The sequence below is a fragment of the Jaculus jaculus genome, chromosome 1, assembly GCF_020740685.1.
Source record: "Jaculus jaculus isolate mJacJac1 chromosome 1, mJacJac1.mat.Y.cur, whole genome shotgun sequence".
Taxonomy (NCBI): Eukaryota; Metazoa; Chordata; class Mammalia; order Rodentia; family Dipodidae; genus Jaculus; species Jaculus jaculus.
In genome coordinates, this window is record NC_059102.1 from 261,693,280 (window position 1) to 261,708,155 (window position 14,876).

At 48.5% G+C, this 14,876-nt stretch overlaps 1 protein-coding gene across 5 annotated transcripts in view; it reads left to right on the top strand.

Moving 5' to 3' along the window:
• The window catches only part of Plekha6 (pleckstrin homology domain containing A6), a 180,927-nt gene that overhangs the window by 16,530 nt on the left and 149,521 nt on the right, over positions 1-14,876 (top strand). The window contains exon 1 of one of the 5 annotated variants that reach the window (XM_045159113.1): positions 5,204-5,543. The exons of the other annotated variants lie outside the window; for them this stretch is intronic. The gene's annotated coding sequence lies outside the window, so the exon portion shown is untranslated. Of the gene's footprint in view, positions 1-5,203; positions 5,544-14,876 lie in introns of those variants that run through there. 5 annotated transcript variants of the gene reach the window in all.

Sequence of the window (14,876 nt, forward strand, 5' to 3'; positions counted from 1 at the left end):
ACTCTCCACCTTCTGCATTTGTTCCATCTTTGTCAGTGGCACCCCAAAACACATTCCTCAGGGATCCTCATCTTCCTTGTGAACACTACTGTTTTTCAAGATCTTGCCCACGGTGGCCCCTCTGTAGGGAAGCTCTGTGAGCATTGTGGTTGTTTATTTATACACGTGCCTGTTTCCCTCCATCAGCAACTCTCCAGCCCTAGCATATGCCCAAATCTCCAGAGGGCTTGTTGGAACCAGATTGCTGGGCCTCTCCCAGAGTTCCTCACTCACAGTTCTGTACTTGGCATGTCTGGCAGTCTTCCGGCTGACGCAGAGGCCGCTGGTCTGGGGGAGCCTCTTCAGAACCAGTCGTCTAAGTTGAGAACCCTTCAAGGGCAGGAGTGATACAGGGGTGCCCAGGAAGTCTGGAGGTACAGACAAGGTCATTTCATTGTGTGTGGTAGCAGAGAGTCGTGTAGAAGGGGCAGCCACTCTGTGTGGCAGGGCAGCAGTAGCCACTCCAGGGCTAAGGGCTTTACTGCGTTACCTCACTTAATCCTCAGACACCTTCATGAGGCAGGCACTGTCATCTCTAAGTGTTTTAGCAACGAACAGAAAAACCGAGATGTCACGCAGCTTGCTGAAAGCCAAGCTGGAAGGCAGCCCATTGTTGGCATGCTTTCACAGCTTTGCTCTTGGCATAGTACCACGGCCGCCCCTCACATGCTCAGTGCCTGGTACTTGGTAGACCTTACTGAATGAGTGAGTGAAGAAAGGACTCCCAAGCACTTATTTGTCTTGCACAGTTGGTTCCCTCTAGGGCTCATGACATGAGGCTGGAGAGTTAATTAGAAAGCCTGTGCACCCCAGACATGGATCCCAAGAAAAAATAACAAAAGTCCAGACAATTTGTGGAGCTGTTTTTTTTTTTTTTTGTTTGTTTGTTTTTAATGTAGGAGAGTCAATTTCAATGAGTGGATACTGACACTTGCTCAGGACCTAACATTTATGATCATTGCATGCCTAAAAGCCTTCCCCTTTATGGTACATGGGGGGTGATTCTTATGGTACTGGTGACTGATGTATTGCTCCAATGTGCTACAGTTTCCTAGGAATCATTTGCCTGCAGAGGGGTGTGAGGAGAGAAAAAGCAAATGGGGAGAGGGAATGGGGAGAACCCAGCCAGCTCTTGCGCATTTACTGAAAAATATCCACAAGGGGGCAGCAGAGCACACGTGATTGGCAGACCAGACTTTCTCTGGGGTTTGTTGGGTGTGACCCACAAACTCACTCCCCATGCTAATGGTACTTTCCATGACCTGACAGGGCCATGTTTTTTTTTTTTTTAAATTTTTTATTGGCAACCTCCATATAACCAGACAATATAAATACCTCCCTCCCCAACACTTTCTTTCTGTTGTCCTGACGGGATGGAGGAAGGCCACAGGACAACAATTCTGGTATTCTAGTGGTCCTATCAGCTCTGTCCACAGATAGGTACACAACACCCAGGATAGGAAAGAACGAGGCAGCTGAGGAGCGAAGGTAGTGAACGGTCTGCACTTCAGACAAACTCTGTTTGCAAATGAGGAAAACAGGCTCAGCATCCAGGAAGCTGGTTCATGGGTACCGTGTTGATCAGGGATGTGTCTAGAATTCAGGTCAGGGCTAGAGAGATGGCTTAGAGGTTAAGTGCTTGCCTGCAAAGCCTAAAGACCCAGGTTCGATTCCCCAGTGCCCACATAAGCCAGATGCACATGGCGGTGCATGCATCTGGAGTTTGTTTGCAGTGGCTGGAGGTGCTGGTATGCCCATTCTTTCAAGTCACCTGAGACCTGTACCACTGGGTTCCCTCCCTGCTCCCAAGGTAGTGTGGTCTGGACTGCAGGAGGCCAGACAAGATCCCTGGGTGAGGAGTGGCACTGAGGATGGTGAGTTCATCCGTTGAGTGGCCACCAGGACTGTGTGACGGGGAGTGGTGAGGACATCTACATGGCTGTGACGGTGAGTGAGAAGGTGGACTTGAGTGTGGAGTCCGGAAGCAGAACGCAGAGGGGTTTTCCCTGGGATTTAGGGCGGCTTCAGTATGAAAGGTCCTTTATAGCCTCGTGTGTTTGGAATACGTGGTCCCCAGCTGGTGGCTGTTTGGGAGGTGAAGTTTTGATGGGAGCGGGCATGGGGTATCATACTCAGTTCCCCTTGCCACTAGAAGCTCGGGTCACACTTGCTGCTTTCTGCCAGCTGCTGTGGCAAGACATGATGCCCAGCCTCTGCCATCCTTTCCCTGCCATGGTAAAACTTCCCCTTGAGATTGTGATCCCAAATCAACTCTTTCTTCCCATCAGCTGCTTTTGGTCAGATGTCTGGCAACAGGAAGCTTGCCACAAGGGGGCCTTCTCCCTCGGGTGCCTCAGCTTTGCCCAGGGGCATCTTGCCTTGGCAGGACAAACAGAGGAATCCTTTTGACTTTATATGTGTGTGTGTGTATGTGTATATATATATATATATATATTTCCTATTATTTCATTTCTTTTCCTTGTGACTTTTGACTTTGAGAAACTATCAGCTCCGCCTCCCCATCCTGCTGTACCCGGAACTCTTGTGGTCCACTTTCCATCTTGCTCCCCACCATGAAGGCAGTGTGCCCAGGCCCACTTTTCCTTTTGGCTCCTCATGCTCCCTCAGTCCCACTGTCCCCTAGAAGCAGCCAGCCGTCTGGCTCAGGTGCTTTGGAGGATCCAGGGCAATGCCCTCTGTCTGCCAGATTGGAAAACCCGCCCAGCAGGCCCGTCTGTTGGTGTCTTTATCAGCTGCTTGAGGACTGTGTAGGACTCGGCTGTGGTCTTTGTCCGTCAACCATCCCCCTCCTAGATACTGTAATTTCTCCCCCATTCCTACTATATTCCATCAGCTTTTCAGGGCCAGACTCCCCAAGAGCCCCTCACCCCATCCCTGGTTGCCTGGAAGCAGTCTTGCTCACCTGTACCAGGCAGTCTTGCCAAGTCCTGGAGAGCCAGGTATGTGAAGTGGACCAGATCAGTTCTGCCTGGCACAGTGCCCTTGCTCATGCCTTACCTGTTCCTTCAGCTGAATGGTCTTGTCAGAGTCTTCCAGAGCTCTTCTGGCAGCCCGAGAAATCCCTCGTATGAAGCCTGCTGGGCTGCTACATGCTGTCTTAGCCTGGGCTGGGAAGTATGGCCCCTTATGTACTTCCTCAGGCTCCCAACTTCACCCCTCTGTGGTGTGTGGCTATGGTTTCCTGTATTTTTTAATATATAATATGTTTTTGAATATATATATATTAAAAATATATATTTAAGTAAATAAATATATATATATTTAAAGATTTATTTCTTATTTATTTATTAGAGACAGAAGAGAAAAAGAAAGACAGAGAGTGAGAATTGGCACACCAGGGCCTCTAGCCACTGCAAATGAACTTCAGGCGCATATGCCACCATCTGCATCTGGCTTATGTGGGACATGGAGAATCGAACCTGGGTTCTTAGGCCTCGTAGGCATGTGCCTTCACTGCTAAGCCATCTCTCCAGGCCTAGTGTCCTGTATTTTGTAAAGAAGATTATTTTCCTTTCTTTCTTTTCACTTTAAAATAATATATTATTTTTATTTATTTGACAGACAGAATGAGGCAGAGAGAAAAAGAGAGAGAGAATGGGCACATGCTAGGGCCTCCCACCACGGCAAACAAACTCCAGACACATGCACTACCTGGCTTATGTGGGTCCTGGGGAATAAAACCTGGGTCCTTTGGCTTCATAGGCAGGTGCCTTAATTGCTAAGCCATCTTTCTAGCCCTCTCTTTTCACTTTTTAAATTTTTCTTTCTTTTTTTTTTTTTTTTTTTGTTTTTGTTTTTGAGGTAGGGTCTCACTGTAGCCCAGGCTGACCTGGAATTCACTATGTAGTCTTAGGGTGGCCTTGAAGTCACTGTGATCCTTCTACCTCTGCCTCCCAAGTGCTAGGATTAAAGGCATGCACCACGTCATGCCTGGCATGGGTCCTAGGAAGTCGAACCTGGGTCCTTTGGCTTTGCAGGCAAATACCTTAACCACTAAGCCATATCTCCAGCCCTCTTTCTTTCTTTTTTAATATTTTTATTTATTTATTTACAAGCAGAGAGAGAGAGAGAGAGAGAGAGAGAGAAGAAAGACAGAGAGGATATGGCTGCACCAGCCATTGCAAACTCCAGATGCATGCAGCTCTTTGTACTTCTGGCTTTATGTGGGCACTGGGGAATTGAACTCTGGTTGTTAGGCTTTGCAGGGATTGCAGTGAGACTAACGGTGGGTGTGTGGGGGGTGAATGTAGAGAGATAGCCTGTTTTCAAACCAAGTCATTCCATTAACAGATGAAGTTATCATGTGGCTGGAGTCTTGCAGATGCCATTCATGTACCCCTTGCTTCTTAGAATATCTCTGTGTTTAGTCCTCACGAGTTCTGTCTCAGCTCTGGGTAAACCAGATAGCCAGGCAGCTGGGCTGGAGACCCTGGAGGTTAAGTGCAAATCCTCCTGATCTTGGATATGAAATCAAGGTTCCATTATGCTTGTCATTTTCCTAGCTTCCAGAGAGATGTGAAGGGAGGGAAACCGCAGGAGATAGGAAAGCGGGGAGGAGCGAGCACAGATATATACTTTTTGTCTATGGCAGAAACAGTCCTATTGTTTCAAGCCCTTCTGCCCATCAATAATGCAGAACACAGGTGCTCTGGGCTTGGCTGGCATCCTCCAAGGTCACTGGGGACCAGGTTGGGCTGAGGTTTAGGAGATCTGGCATTCTGTTATGGGCTCCAGTTTTCTTCTTACGTTCTTTCTTTCAGTTCACGTGTTGGGGGCTGTTGCTGTATTCAGGGGATCTGGTGAGGGGGGAGGATGTGGATGTGTTAGGGCCCCAATCAAACCCTGGTGATATCAGAAATGACCCGCTGTCCGGGTAGACAGCCAGAGGGGTGAAAGGCGACCTCCAGGCTGGCTGGGTGCGTGAGGCCCCAGCATGAGCCCAGGACCGTGGGCCGTTCTAGCCCCGCAGTCTCTCAAGGGCTCTGAGAATGCAGCTCACCCAGATGCTGGCTTTGATCCCCTCTGGGGGGCAGCCTTTCCCCAACTGTGGGAGACCAGAGAGGCCGTGCCCACCCACCCACCCTCTGCTCTCCTGGGGCAGTCTGCCAGGGTGGTTAGCGGCTTGTCGCTGGTGTGGATGGAGTTAAACCTTTCCGGGGACTATTTACTCCTGATCCTAAGTGACAGCTTGGGGAGGGAGAGTCACGTGGCTGTGAAATCCCCACGGGAGCCGATGGAGCATGCCCAGCTGCTTCTGCCTGGGAAAGGTGCTGGATCCTGCGGTAACCACAACAGCATCCTCTCTTGGAGCCAGGGACCTGCCAGCGGGAGAGATGACTGATTAGAACAGATTAGATCTTGTGCCCCGCTATTCCAAAGGGGCCCTGAGGGGCAGAGGAGGAATACCCCAGCTGGCCTGAGCTGGGGGAGGGGAGCCTCCGGAATCTCACTCTAGGCGGGATCACACCTCCGAGGCCCAGCTGGTGAGTCGAGTCTGTTGCGCCGCATCAGGTTTAGGAGGTGGGAGGAGGAAGGCTGAGCTCGGGCCTGCGGCGTCTGCCTGGGCACCCCTGGGCACCGCAGTGCTGCTACCCTTCATCCCCATCCTTGGCAGCCTTGCTTGGGGATCATGGATGCTGAGAATGCTCATTATGTTCTCCGTGCACCCCCTCCCCAGCCCCCCGGCAAGAGCTGGTGCCATCTGAATTGACTGCATTTGAATTGTGTCCCTGGGCAAGAGTAGCTTTGAGGCTGCCAGCCTTCTAGGGTCCAGGCTCACCCTACTCATCCATAGGAAGGAGAGGTGGAAGGGCCCAGAGGTCAGGTTCAGGTCAGGGAGGTCTGGCCTTCCACACTAGGAGGGGTTACAGGGTCTCTTTCGTACAGTCAGGGGCCCTTAGATTCCTAGTGTCCAGGTTCAGTGGAGAGCTGCTGAAAGAGGCAGGGGTGATGAAGAGTGAGGGGACAGGCAGCATTGGTGATGACCAATGACCAGGCTGCTGTTGTTTAGAGCCTTGGCTTTGGGGGGGATGGAGAGTCTAGGGAGGGAGAAAGGTTGAGGAAGTGGCCAGAGAAAAGGGGTGGAACAGGAGGGGGGAGGAGGCTACTGAGAGACGCCTTTTGAGACAGTGGGCCATCCAGGTGGGGAGAGCAAAAGGTGAGAGGCTCAGGAGGGTCCAGGGCAGGGTGAGGAAGGAAAGTGGGGAGAAAGGAGGATGGCGCCCAGAGCTAATGTTCAGGGACGGAGGTGGAGGCCCTCTAGACCCATCACCCCCATATGACAGCTTGGGTGGCATACTCCACCTCAGGGCTTCTGCACGCAGGGCGGAGGCCTGGCTGGCACAGCTCTGCTCAAGCCCCCTGTCCAGATGGCTGCAAAGGGGGGCGCACTGCAGGCGCCCAGCCTGCGAGTCTCGCGCAGCCTGGCCCCCAGGCCCTGTGGGAGCAGCGGAGGCTTCTGGGGATGCGACTGACAAACCGCAGCATCCACCTGAGGGCAGCTGCACTTTGCCTGGGCACAGGCCCGGCTGATCCTGTGGCAGAGCGGGGTGGGTGAGAGGTGCCCTGCCCGAGGCTCCGGCAGCTCAGGTCGTGGTGGCAGCAGGGTATCTGCACCGCTGGGGCTTTCCAGCAGGTTTCTATGCCTCCTACCACGAGCGGGTGTAGAGTCCTGGGCCGCAGATATGAGTTATTAAAGTCCTTCGTTTCCCCATCAGCGGCGAGGTGATAAATGTATTAGCACGGGTGTGTAATTAATCCTGGCAGGATGACGCCAGCTAGAGACAAAAGGGACTTTCTGCCCCCCCCCACACACACCCCATTTCGACTGCTTTTCCTTTTTCACAGGAAGGCGATGGTGCAGGACACATTACACAGATAATTACTTTTAGCTGTCTGCCTGGATGATTGAGTTGGAATCTTCCTGCTCAGTGCAAATGAAGTAATTACTGAGGAAATGGAGGAGCCAGCCGCCAGTCCTGGCTGGGCCATCAGTCCCTCTCTTCCAGGCCCCCTGGCGCTGGCGGGTGGGTTCAGCAGAGAGGCTTTGGGGAGCACCCAGGACTGGTCAAGGGGTGAGGTGTCACCGGGAGTTGAGCAGGCTATGGCTCAGCGGCCCTTTGGCGAGTCACTGGCGTGTCCACGCGGGCCTCGAGGCAGGTCAGGGGGCGTCTGGGTTGGGCAGAAGAGCTTGGCTTGCTGAGCAGAAGCAGGCCGCCGGCTCACCCAGCTGGCTGAGCTGGGTGCAAGCTTCCTCTAGTCCTGCTGCCCTCAGAACAAACTGCCCAGGCTGACCTGGAACTCGCTGCGTAGTCTCAGGGTGGCCTCAAACTCACAGCGATCCTCCTACCTCTGCCTCCTGAGAGCTGGGGTTAAAGACACGCTCCACCATTCCCGGCTTAGAACCAACTTCTTTTTGGGAAGCAGTTAAGTGGGATCAGCAAAAGCCATTCATTGAGCTTCCAGTAGGCTCCAGCTCAGAACCCATACCGCAGGATGCCCTTATAGCCTGTCTCGGTAGGTCTCTCTCTAAGCCCCTCTGAGCCCTAAGCCGTGGGGAGTCCCAGTGACCTGAAGCTCACACTTCTGTGAACGGTTTCTGCATGATGGGAACAGTCTTCTGTTTTGAGTCAAACCTTGAGTGCCACCCATTGGTGCTGATCACTTGAAGCCCCACAGAACATGCCAGCCCTTCTCCTTCACAGGGGGATAAAATTGGTTTCTTCTTAAAATTGTGTGTATGCATTGTAAGTTATGTAGCCATTTCTGAGTTGGACATTTTAGGTTGTGAGCTTTATTTTCCTTTTATAAATAAACACACTGTGAATATGTTTGTTCATAAGGGTTTCCCACCCCTCTGTGGTTCAATAACTTTGTTAGGATAAATCCCAAGGCATAGAATGAATGTGATGGAGGGCTAAACTTAAAAAAAAAAAAAATTCTACCCTGGGGGGGGGGGAAAGTCAATGAACAGAAAAATATGTAAAGGAAAGTTCAAAATTACCTATAATTATCTCTTTCAGAGATTTGCTTATTTAATTCAAACATTTTGATGTGTGTATATTTTTGAATTGACACTCAGACATGAGTAGGTTTACCATGACAATATACATTAGAATTTTGAACCAGTTATATTTTATTGTCACATAAGCATTTTCATGTCTCTAAATATTCTTTTATATGATTTTAAAGTAGCTGCCTAGTATTTCATTTTATATCTGTTCTACTTTAAAAAGATATTTATTTGCAAGGAGATGGAGATAGCATGAATGAGAATATGGGTGCACCAGGGCCTCTTAGCTACAACAGATGAACTCCAGACACATGCACCTCTGTGCACCTGGCTTTACATGGGTACTGGGGAATTGAACCCAGGTTGTTAGGCATTGCAGGCAAGCACTTTAGCCATTGAGCCATCTCTCCAACCCTGTTCTACCTTTTTTGTTTGCTTTTTGAGGTAGTGTCTTACTCTAGCTCAGGTTGACCTGGAATTCACTATGTAGCCTCAGGGTGGCCTTGAACTCACAGTGATCCTCCTACCTTTGCCTCCTGAGGCTGGGATTAAAGTCATGCACCACCACGCCCAGCTCTAGAAACTTTATTTTTATGTAAGGTACATTTTTGTTGGTGTTTTGAATTTCTGCACCTTTTTTTTTTATAAGACCATATTCTGAGGTACTAGAAGTTGAAATTCCAACATAACCTCTTTTTTAAAATGTATTTTTATCTATTTATTTATTTGAGAGAGAGAAAGATTGGGCATGCCAGGGCCTCTAGCCACTGCAAATGAACACCAGATGCATGCACCCCCTTGTGCATCTGGCTTACATAGGTCCTGGGGAATTGAACTGTGGTCCTTAGGCTTCACAGGCAAACGCCTTTAACTGCTAAACCATCTCCCCAGCTCAAAAAAATATTAAAAAAAAAAAAAAGTAGAACATGGGCTGGGGAAATAGCTTAGCAGTTACAGCACTTGCCTGTAAAGCCAAAGGACCTAGGTTTGATTCCCTAGGACCCATGTAAGGCAGATGCACAAGGCAGCACATACATCTGGAGTTTGTTTACAGTGGCTAGAGGCCCTAGTGAGTCCATTCTCTTTCTCTATCTGCCGCTTTCTTTCTCTCTTTCTGAAATAAAACAAACGTTTTTAATTATTTGCAAGAGAGAGAGAGAGAATGAGTGTGCTACGCTAGGGCCTGTAGCCCCTGGTAAATGAACTCCTGATGCATGTGCCATTTTGTGCATCTGACTTACATGGGTCCTAGGGAATCAAACCCAGATTATTAGACTTTGTAGGCAAGTATCTTTAATCTCTGACCCATCTCTGCAGTTCCTTTTCTACTTTTTAAAAACTTTTTGTTAAAGTAGTTATTTTGAGGCTGGAGAGATGGCTGTCAGTAAAGTGCTTGCCGTATGATGAATCCTCAGCATTTCTATAAAAGGTGGACATGGTGGTGTGTGCCTGAAATCCTAGGCATGGGGAGGTGGAGACAGGCCAGCTAATCTAGTTGAATGGGTGAACCCCAGGTTTAGTGAGAGCCCTTCATTTAAAAAACAAGGTGGAAGCTGGGTGTGGTGGCGCACGCCTTTAATCCCAACAGAGGTAGGAGGATCAATGTGAATTCCAGGCCACCTTAGACTACATAGTGAATTCCAGGTCAGCCTGGGCTAGAGTGAGACCCTACCTTGAAAACCCAATAAATAAATAAAAATAAATAAATATGTATATAGGTTATTTATTTGAGAAAAAGAGACAAAGAGAAAGAAGACACAGAGAGTGGGTGTGGGCACACCAGGGCCTCTTGCCCCTGCAAATAAACTGTAGACACATGTGCCATTTTGTATCTGGCTGTATGTGGGTAATGGAGAATCAAACTCAGACTGTCAAGTTTTGCAAGCAAGTGCCCTTAACTGCTGATCCATCTGTTCAACCCCCCCTTTATTTTTTTTTATTTTTTAAATTTTTATTTATTTATTTATTTGAGAGCGACAGACACAGAGAGAAAGACAGATAGAGGGAGAGAGAGAGAATGGGCGCGCCAGGGCTTCCAGCCTCTGCAAACGAACTCCAGACGCGTGCGCCCCCTTGTGCATCTGGCTAACGTGGGACCTGGGGAACCGAGCCTCGAACCGGGGTCCTTAGGCTTCACAGGCAAGCGCTTAACCGCTAAGCCATCTCTCCAGCCCCCCCCCTTTATTTTATTTTGTTTATTTTAGTTTTTATTTTTGACTGAGAGAGTGGGAGAGGGAGCACACCCTGGCTTTTCAGACAGTCAGCAAACTCCAGATGCATGTGCCCCCTGGTAGTGAATGTGCGACATTGCATGCTTGTATCACTGCATCTGGCTATGTGGGACCTAGAGATTTAAACATACGTTCTTAGGCTTCACAGGCAAGTGTCTTAACCCCTAAGCCATCTCTCCAGATTGCAACCTCCCCTTTTTTGAGGAAGGGTCTCATGTAGAGTGGGGTGTGGCACAGTGACTTCCTTTAGGATGATTCTCTTGAATGTCACACTTGCCAGGCTTCCTGTGGCAGGTGCACAATGGGGGAAACTTGGCTCCTCTGGTGTCTTCTGTCTAGTGGGATCCTCCACTACATCTCAGCCTTCCACAGCCCAGGAGCCTGCCAGTTTCTTCTGCTGCGTGCACATCTTTCTTGGTCCTCCCTTGTTGATCTATCCAGACTCTCTCATTTCCATGATAAAATGTCGTACAAGCTGACCTGATAAACTAATTTTGGTCTATGTGTTGTTAATAAAAGACTTGGTGGAAAAAAGTGATACCTGGAATTTGACAGCATGGGTTCAAACCCTGAAACAAGTTATCAGGTGCGTGGAATTGTAGCAAGTCACTTCATCTCTGTGCGCCTTTGTTTCCTAATCTGTCAACTGGGGTTAGTTTCACTACCCACCTGCTTCGTGGACGCCTGGATGGGTAACGCACGCGGAAGCGCTGCGTAGACCACAAGGAATTTCACAGATGTCGGGTCACTATTGAGCTGTGTATATCACACACCAGAACTATTACTTAAAGGCCAGACAGGTGGGCTACTGAGAATGGTGTGGGGCGTCTGTGCCGAGCTGATAAGTGGGCGTCATCTCTAGCTTCAGGGCCACTTGCTTCCCTGGTTTCAACTGTGTCTTCCCAGGATTGACTCAGAGCAGCTCCTTCAGGGAGGTGGCCTACAGTCCTTGGAGGACGTGGGGTCCCCCCTCCCCCATTAGCTCTGACATTACTGTATCCACTCTGGCTGGCTGATCATTACCTGAGAAGATCATGCATCAATAATTGCAAACGCCAGGTGCTTGGAATGAGCCAAATGTTTGCAATTTGCCTGTTAAATTCCATCTGGCTCTGGTGGCAAGGTCATTTATTTTATTGTATTTTACTTGGTTTTTGAGTCCTTGAGCATCAGTGGCTGATATGGACATTTTTTATGGGCACACCAGGGCCTCCAGCCACTACACACGAACTCTAGACGCGTGCGCCCCCTTGTGCATCTGGCTAACGTGGGTCCTGGAGAATCGAACCTAGGTACTTTGGCTTTGCAGGCAAACGCCTTAACCACTAAGCCATCCCTGTAGCCCTGATGTAGACATTATTATAGGCCACTTGATTGCTTCCTGAGTTGCCTCATAGCAGAATTGAAAGAATGGTAGTAGGGATGGAATGCGAAAGCTACTTGGTAGGGTGATGGGTGAGAATATGGTGTCAGGCTGCAGATTGTACAAGGGATGTCTAGAATCCTGGTTCCCTCCCATACCAATGTCCTTGACCTTCTGAAATTTTATTTATTTATGTATTTGAGAGGGAGAGAGAGAGAGGCAGATAGTGGGCATACCAAGGCCTTCAGCCACTGCAAATGAACTCCAAGCACATGTGCCACCTTGTGCATCTGGCTTATGTGGATGCTGGAGAATTGAACCTGAGACCTTTGATTTTTCAGGCAAATGCCTTAGCCACTAAGCCATTTCTCCAGCCCCCCCTTTTTTTTTTTTAAGGTAGGGTCTCACTTTAGCCCAGGATGACCTGGAATACATTCTGTAGCCCTAGGCTGGCCTTAAATACATTGTGCTTCTTCTACCTAAGACTTCCCAAGTGTTGGTGCTAAAGGCATATACCAATATGCTGAACATTTGAAATGGTTTCTTTTTAAAAAATTATTTATTTATTTGTATTTATTTTGCCACATATGTGCCACTTTTTTTTTTAAACATTTTTATTTATTTTATTTGAGAGTGACAGACAGAGAGAAAGAGGCAGAGAGAGAGAGAGAGAGAGAGAGAGAATGGGCGCGCCAGGGCCACCAGCCGCTGTAAACGAACTCCAGATGCGTGCGCCCCCTTGTGCATCTGGCTAACGTGGGTCCTGGAGAATCGAGCCTCGAACTGGGGTCCTTAGGCTTCACAGGCAAGCGTTTAACCGCTAAGCCATCTCTCCAGCCCTGTGCCACTTTTTGTTTGGCATTACATGGGTAGCTGGGGAATCAAGCCCTGGACTGACAGGCTTTGCAAGCAAGTGTCTTTAATCATTGGTCCATCTCCCTAGCTCCCTGAAATTGTTTCTTCAACTTTAAAATGGGAGTAATAATTCTATAGCAAACAGAAAGGTCCTAGGTTGCAAATGTGAGGGTTTACTTTTTTTGAGGCAGGGTCTCACTATGTTGCAAAATTCTTTTTAATTCTTAAGGGAACAGGCAGGCGGGTAAATGATTATTCTGAATAGAATAGAAACATATGCTACAGCCTGGCCCAGAAAAAGAAGCTCCCAGGCAGTGTCATTGCTCTGAGTTTCATTACCTTAGGAGGTCCTTAAAGTCTCTGGTTCTCAGAGCCCCGTATGATGGTGTACACCTCTAATCTTAGTCCTCGGATGGCCAAGGCAGAGGACCTCTAGTGTTAGGCTAGCGTGAGCTGCGCAACAAGATGCTGTCTAAAAATAAATAAATAGGTAAAATCCTCCGAGTCTCAGGGTTTTTTTTTTGTTTTTTTTTTAAGATTTTATTTATTTACTTAGTTAGTTTTTCAAGGTAGGGTCTTGCTGTAGCTCAGGCTGACCTGGAATTCACTACTTAGTCTCAGGCTGGCCTTGCACTAGCAACAATCCTCCTACCTCTGCCTCCCAAGTGCTGGGATTAAAGGTGTGCACCACCACACTCAGCATAAAAGATTTTATTATTATATATTTATTTAGAGAGAGAATGGCACACCAGGCTTCTAGCCATTGCAAACGAATTCTATATGCATCTTGTGCATCTGGCTTATGTGGGTTCTGGGGAATTGAACCTGGGTCCTTAGGCTTCTCAGGTAAGTGCCTTAACCACTAAGTAATCTCCCTAGCCCTTGCTTGTTTGTTTGTTTGTTTTTTCCCTGAGGTAGGGTCTCACTCTAGCTTAGGCTAACCTGGAATTCACTTTCACTATGTAGACGCAAGGTGGCCTCAATCTCACGGAGATCCTCATACTTCTGTCTCCAAAGTGCTGGGGTTAAAGATGTGCACCACCACACCTGGCTGAGTCTGTTTTTAGGCTGTCATGATGAAATGAATGAATAATATAACTAAAATATTGAGCACTGAGTAATCTTTTAATGTTCAAAGTCTTCTTGAGGCTGGACGAGTTGGTAGCTTGCTGGATGAAGGGCAGGTACCAGCAGCTCAAGAAATTTCAGGATTCCAATCTATATCCTTCATCTTAGTTCTGTGACCTTGGACAAGTCTCAAGCTTCTAAAGTCTCAGTAGCTGTATGTATGGACAATCAAGAAATTTTACAAACCAGGTGTGGTGGCACATGCCTTTAATCCCAATACCCAGGAGGCTGAGATAGGATGATCTCTATGAGTTTGAGGCCACCCTGACTACATAGTGAATTCCAGGTCAGCCTGGGCTAGCGTGAGACTATCATAAAAAGGAGGGCAGGGCCAGGCGTGGTGGCGCACGTCTTTAATCCCAGCACTCAGGAGGCAGAGGTAGGAGGATTGCCATGAGTTTGAGGCTACCCTGAGACTACAGAGTAATTTCCAGGTCAGCCTGAGCTAGAGTGAGACCCTACCTTGAAAAAAAAATAAGAAAAAAAGAAAAAAAAGAAAGAAAGAAAGAAAGAAGGAGGGGAGGGGGCTGGAGAGATGGCTTAGTGCTTAAGGTGCTTGTCAGCAAAGCCAAAGGACCCAGGTTCAATTCCCCAGTACCCACATAAACCAGATGCATGAGGTGACATATTTGTTGGAGTTTTTTGCAGTGGCTAGAGGCTCTGCACTCCCATTTACTCTCTATCTGCCTCTTTCTTCCTCTCTTTCTCAAATAAATAAATATTTAAAATAAAGGAAAAGAAATTTTACAGAAGGCAGCTAGAACATGCTTAGCATAGTACTAGAAAATGTTAGCTTGCCCTTATAATTACTAACAGTATGTCTCATGAAGAGACCAAATGTGCATGCAGAGCTCCACGTGTTGCGTTCTTGTAAACTCCTGAATAGAAAGGGAGCAGTGTGAGGGGCCCAGGCTGAGTAACATCCAGCAGCTCCTAGTCTGAGAGCCACTGAAGGAAGAGAGGCGGTAAGAACTCTGGGACAAAGGCTGCAGGAATCCGACTTGGGCGAGAGAGCCGGAGAGGTCGGCATGTGGTTCTCGCTCCATGCTGCCTTGTAGGAAACTGAGAGGTACCTGACCGACAGAACTTAATTCTCTCAGGCATGTAGGCCTCCTGGCCTGGACCAGTCCGGCCAGCAACATCCCAGCTGCTCTGCAGCTTGGCTGGTCCCCTGACCTTCCTGTGCATGGCAGCCTGGTGGACATGCTGAGTTGCCATGGTAACGGGC